A 6,211-nucleotide genomic window follows, 5' to 3' on the forward strand; every position below is an offset into this window, starting at 1 on the left:
ATTGCATCTATATATCATAATGTATGTTATTCTGTGGTTTTCGTTTTTGAGGTATTGTTTTCCAACTTTACTATGAGGGTGATATTCACTTCAATGAATGAACTATAGAGCATTTTCTCCTCTTCTATTTTTTTTTTTTTTTGGAAGAGTTTGTGCAAAATTAGAGTTAATTATTCTTGGAATGTCCAGAGAAGCCACCTGGTACTGAGTTTCCCTTTATTGGAAGTTATTTGATGTAATATTCAATCTTTTTATAAGTAATTGCTTTGTTGAGATATTCTTGAGTCAATATAGGTAGTTTCTTTTCTTCCTTAAATTTGTCCATTTCCTTTTTGTTACCTAATCTAGTGGCATACAGTTGTTCACACTATCCAATTATAGACTTTTTATTTCAGTGGGTTTATTAGTAATCTTTCCCCTTTCACTTCTAAATTTCATTATTTGTAGACTTTCTTTTATTCTTCATCAATTTAAAGTTTTTTTATTTTATTGATATTTTCAAAGAAACAACTTTTGTTGATTTTCTCTAATTTGTCTATTTCATGTATCTCCATGATAATCTTTGTTCAAGACTTCCTTCTCACTATGGGTTTAGTTTGCTTTCCTTTTTATAGTTCTATTTTGAGATTAGTTCTTTGATTTTAAGGTTTTCTTATTTTTAATGTAAGCATATATAACTATAAATATCCCTCAGAATTGCCTTCACTATATTTTCATTTTCCTCAAGATACTTCCTTATGTCACTTGTAATTTCTTCTTTAACCCATTTATTCTTTAAGAGTATGCTGTTTAATTTTCACAAATCTGTGAATTTTCCATTTCTCTATCTGTTAATGATTTCTAGCTACATTTTCTTTTCTTCAGAGAATGAATAGAAACATCCTCAAGATCTTTAGGTTGGTTGTAAAAATTTTTTTTTAAGAGTCAAAAGCAATTTTTAATTCTTTGCTGTGTACAAGATTTTCATTTCTAGAATTTATAAATAGAATTGTTCATACAAATTTAGAGTATTTCCCCCCTGTTCTGTCTAAAGCAGAGCTTCTTTCTCTAACATATTTTGTATTTTACAATCTCCTTTGAAGTATGAAAGATTTGGGATATCCTGTGTTATGTATGCAGCTTATCAATTCTTTAAAAAAGTTACTTTTAAAAATACCACAGATTAATCATATGTCTATATACATGGCCTTGCTATTCACCTACTTCTTTAAGCAATATTCAAGTATATTTGTGCTTTATATGTTACATTACTTTAGAACATTTTTTTTTTGCTTTCAATGAAACTGTGCATCTACAAAGATTTCTCAAATATTTAATAAATGAAGCAAAACAGTCAGGAAAATATAAACTACTATAGTGTTATCATCTTTACTTCATTTTTTATGTATTTCCTATCAACCATATAATTTCCTGTTCTTTATGGAAGCTGATAAATTTTTATCTTTGTAATCTCATCACTGTTGCTTTCTCAGCTTAGGAAAATATGTTGCAGCTTTTCTGAACACACAGTATTTGCTCTGCATATCACTGTGGCAGTGAAATCTGAGACTGCTGGTATTCATCTTTCCAACTTAAGGATACCTTATTAGCTGCTTCCAAGGAATTTATTAGATTCTGCAACTCTTCTTTACTCATTTCAACAGAATATGGCTTGACGTCACCATTTTCTTTCACATCTAGATGAAGGTTTAAAAGTGGCATTTGTAATGTAGCAATCTTGTCACTAGAAAGTTCAAGCTTTAACTGCCAATCAAAATCCTGCTGCTGTGCAGAGGAAATATCAACTATTTCTCCTAGCAGAGTCTGCTTTCCTACTTTTCAAATATTTCAAGATAGCTTCTTGATGAAATGAATTCAACTGAATCAACTGCTCAAATAGCTCTTCATCAGATAAATCTTTACCAGCTACAGCTTTGAAAAATTTGGTAATGTCTTCCAGAACATGCGGCCATTCTGTTGAATCCTGAATATTGTGATAATCCTGGTGGAGAGGATGAGCCCAGCCACAAATGCCATCAATTATTTTGTAAAGAAACTGCAGACCCAGCTCAACTGGCAGCTTCTGCAGCTGCCACAAGGGTATCCTCTCTTCTGGCTCCATCCCCAGCAGGATGTGATGCATGTGCTTGTGTGCAGGTGGTAAATGCTTAAACCTTACACCCAAAGCACTAACAGTGAAAGAAAAATAAATAAATAAATAAATAAATAGGACCTCCTCAAAATTAAACTTTTTTTCCTAAGAAAGACATTGTCAAGGAAGTAAAATGCAACCTACTCAATAGATGAAAATATTTGGAAACCACATAGGAGATAAGGGTTTGATATTCATGTTTTATAAAGTTTTCATACAACTTAGCAATAAAAAGACAATAACCCAATTAATAAATGAGTAAAATATTTGTATAGACATTTTCCAACAAGAAATACAAATGGACAAAAAGCACATGAATTTTTTTCAAAATCAGTAGCTATTAGAGAAATGCAGATCAAAACTACATTGAGATACTATATAATGCCTTATAGAATATCCATACTTAAATAAATAAATAAACAGAAAACTACATGTGCTGGAGAGGATGTGGAGAAATAAGACCACTCTTTCCCTGTCACTGGGAATGTAGTACAGTGCAACCTCTGTGGACAGTTTGTCTGTTTCTCAAGAAGCTGAATATAGAAATGCCCTATGATGTTGAAATCTCATTACTGGGAAAATATTCAGAAGAGCTGAAAGCAAGGCTGTAGACTGACATTTTCACACTGATGTTCATAATAGCATTATTCACACTTCCTGAAACATGGAAACAGCCCATATCCATCATCCTATGAATGGGTAAACAAAATGAGATAGATACATACAATGGAGTACTATTCAGCTGTAAGACATGAAAAGACATGAAATTGGAATGCAAATAGTATCATAGATGACCCTTGAGAAGATTATGTTGAGCAAAATAAGCCGAACACAAATGAACAAATAATCTATGTCCTCAATAACTTGAACTAAATACCATGAATAAACTCATGGAGTAAAACTGTAGAGAATAGGTTACCAGGAGATAGAATCTGGGGTGAGAATGCAGCAGATGCCTCATGCACATAGAAGTTTTAATAAAGTCTATTATAAATGTGTGGAAATGAATAGAGTATAACTAAAACTGCTGATTTATAAATGTGATTGTAGCTGAAAGGGATAGTCTGTGAACACAAATGTGAGTTAAAGGGAAGCTAGAGAATTATCTAGAACTATTTAATATAGTGATTTTGGTGGTAGATGAAAACTGTGGTTAATAGTATAAATATAAAAGTATTATTAATTTAAAAATGTGTTAGGAGAATGGTGATACAGGGGAAAATTACAATTACTCTAAATTATGGATGATAGTTAACAGGAATATTGTAATATTTTTCAGTGTTGGCAAAAACATTATTATATCAGTTTTAAGTGACAATAGGGAGGTATGGGATTCTTCATTTGGAGTAATGGAAATGTTCTAAAATTGTCTGAGGTGATGACAACACAACTCTGATGAAAATGTGACTGGGGGAAAATGTGACTGGCCCAGTGGACAGGGCATCTGTCTGCCACATGGGAGGCCCATGGTTCAAACCCTGGGCCTTCTTGACCCATGTGGAGCTTGCCCATGCACAGTGCTGATGAGCTCAAGGAGTGCCGTGCCATGCAGGGATGCCCCCCACATAGGAGAGCCCCACGCACAAGGAGTGCACCCCATAAGGAGAGCCATCCAGCATGAAAAAAAGTGCAACTTGCCCAAGAGTGGTGCCGCACACATGGAGAGCTGACGTAGCAAGATGATGCAACAAAAGGAGACACAGATTCCCGTACCACTGACAAAAAAAGAAGCGGACAAAAACAAGAACACACAGCAAATGGACACAGAAAACAGACAACTGGCAGGGAGGGAAGGGGAGAGAAAATAAAAATAAATATTTTTTAGAAATGTGACTGAGTGAATGAACACTTTGAATAATTGTCCCATGCCTGGTTCTCTATAAGAGTCAATTATGTGGTGGAAGAAAGACTGTGGCTATAAGAACAAATATGCAAATGCTTTCCGATGAAAAGATAAATATGTAATACCAACACAGGATGTTAATAATTGAGTTGGTTGGGAGAGATTCACTGAATGTGAGATATGGGCTATCACTAGTAGTAATATTTTGACAATGTTATTTTACAGTTTGTAGCAAGTATTTCAAAACAATGCAAGCTGTTGCTTGTGGGGTGATATATGGGTGCCCTGTATGGATATATAGTTGTTTGTTTTGTAAGTTCACAACTTTTACTATACACTTATTCCTTCTGTATATTCATGAATGAATATTTATTTTTCAAATTTATTGATACATGTTAATAAATCATAAATCCACCCAAAGAGTGCAATCAAAGGAATTTGATGTAATCACATGTTTGTGAATTCATCACCTCAATCATTACCACACAGAGGGTCAGCTTAACCACAGAAATTTATCACCACTTGATTTGGAGAATAGAAGTACAAAACTGAGATCTCATAGTCCATGATTTTCTCTGAGTCTGTAGGATTTGAGTGCTGACTTGATTGTGGTTCTTGAGTGCGGTCACCCCTCGGGCTGAAGTGTGGTTTGCTGGCCTGGCGGGGGAGCAGCCGCGGTAGGCCTAATTCCGATGACCCCATAATAGGGTGGCTGGTCGGACTCACTGCCACCCCTGAAGGGAGCTCGGCATGGGCGCAGAGTGCCCTCGGGTCTCCCCTTCTTGGCAGCCATGCTTCTGTGGCCACCCCTCCTCCCGGATGGCGCCACACGATGCCTTGTGGGGTGGCACCCTTCTTCTTCTTTCTCCCTGTGCAGGCGCAGGGTGGAAAAATCCAGTCTGCCCTTTTCCCTCCCCCCAACAGCAGCAACAGCCAGGCGTGGGTGGAAAAATCCAGTCTGCCCTTTTCCCTCCCCGCCTGACAGCAGCAACAGCCAGGCGTGGGCGGGAAACTCCACTCTGCCCTCTACCCCAGCAACAGCAGCCACCAATCACTAAACCCTGCCACTTCTCCCAGCAACAGCGACAGCCAATCCCTAATCACCACCCCTCCCCCATCCAGTACCACCCACTGACCTTTCTCCAGCAACCAATCAGAACAGGGTGTGGCTTCGACCAATCAGCCTTCCCCAGCCCCTATAAAACTGTTGCCTCTACCTCAATAAAGTGGACTTGCATATTTACCTTGTCTCCGCGGTAGTTCTTCTGCCGTGCGCCCTCCAGTCCTGAGAGCCCCTGACAAGGGCCTGGCCTCCCTTGTCCCCAGTTCATTGCCTGCTTCTCTGGGCGACCCCTTCGTTGCTGGCTTCACCGGGCGACCCCATCAGCCGAACCGCGCAACCCCTGTGAGACCATCCCCTCGTCTGCTGCCGGACCGACCCCTCGTCCCAAGCGGGACCGATCCCTTGTCCCAAGCGGGACCAACCCCTCATCCTGAGCTGGAACGACCCCTCGTCTGCAGCCAGACCCCACCTCTACCGACCGAGCAAGCCGCCGCAACTGGCACCCAACGTGGGGCAAGGCAACTCCACCACAGCCTCACTCCATAACCTGGTGGCCCCCCCTCTCTTCTCACCGTGGGGCTTCTCTCATGCAACATTGCTGCTACCTGAGCCTTGGCTACCTCATATGATCCATGGCGTTCTGGGAGAATCACTGGATGGCTTTCTCCTTCCATGTCGGGGGCTTATACCGACCCGCTATGATTAAGAGGAGCTTTGGATTTCTCGGGAGAGCACGCTTGCACGTCTGAAGTAACCCTACCACAGCCCTACACCCTCCTCTCTTCTCACCCCTATCTTTTCACTCTGCATTGCTGCTCCTGAACCTTGGTGACCTCATATGATCCATGGCGGTCTGGGAGAATCGCTGGATGGCTTTCTCCTTCCATGTCGGGGGCTTATACCGACCCGCTATGATTAAGAGGCGCCAATAAAACTCTCGGGAGCGCATGCCTGAGCACCTCCACCCCTGCCTTCACCTCTGCCTCCTCCCCTCCATGCTTGCTCCCCTTTGCCTTGCTCCACTGCTTGTCGTTCTGCCCTCCCCTCGTCGGGGCCTTCTCTTGGCCCGCGACCACCGTCAAAGCCCCACCAGGTCCGACCCCTCGTCTCACCGCGCACCTCGGCTCCCATCGCCGTGCTCTCAAGGTAAGGGCCCCTTTTCTTATCAGCTCCA

At 40.6% G+C, this 6,211-nt stretch overlaps 1 pseudogene; it reads right to left on the minus strand.

Annotated features, from left to right (window-relative positions):
- Positions 1-1,524: 1,524 nt before the first annotated feature.
- Positions 1,525-2,101, minus strand: LOC101446979 (COMM domain-containing protein 8 pseudogene; annotated as a pseudogene).
- Between the last annotated feature and the right edge of the window lie 4,110 nt (positions 2,102-6,211).

Source organism: Dasypus novemcinctus, chromosome 16, assembly GCF_030445035.2.
Source record: "Dasypus novemcinctus isolate mDasNov1 chromosome 16, mDasNov1.1.hap2, whole genome shotgun sequence".
Classification (NCBI taxonomy): domain Eukaryota; kingdom Metazoa; phylum Chordata; class Mammalia; order Cingulata; family Dasypodidae; genus Dasypus; species Dasypus novemcinctus.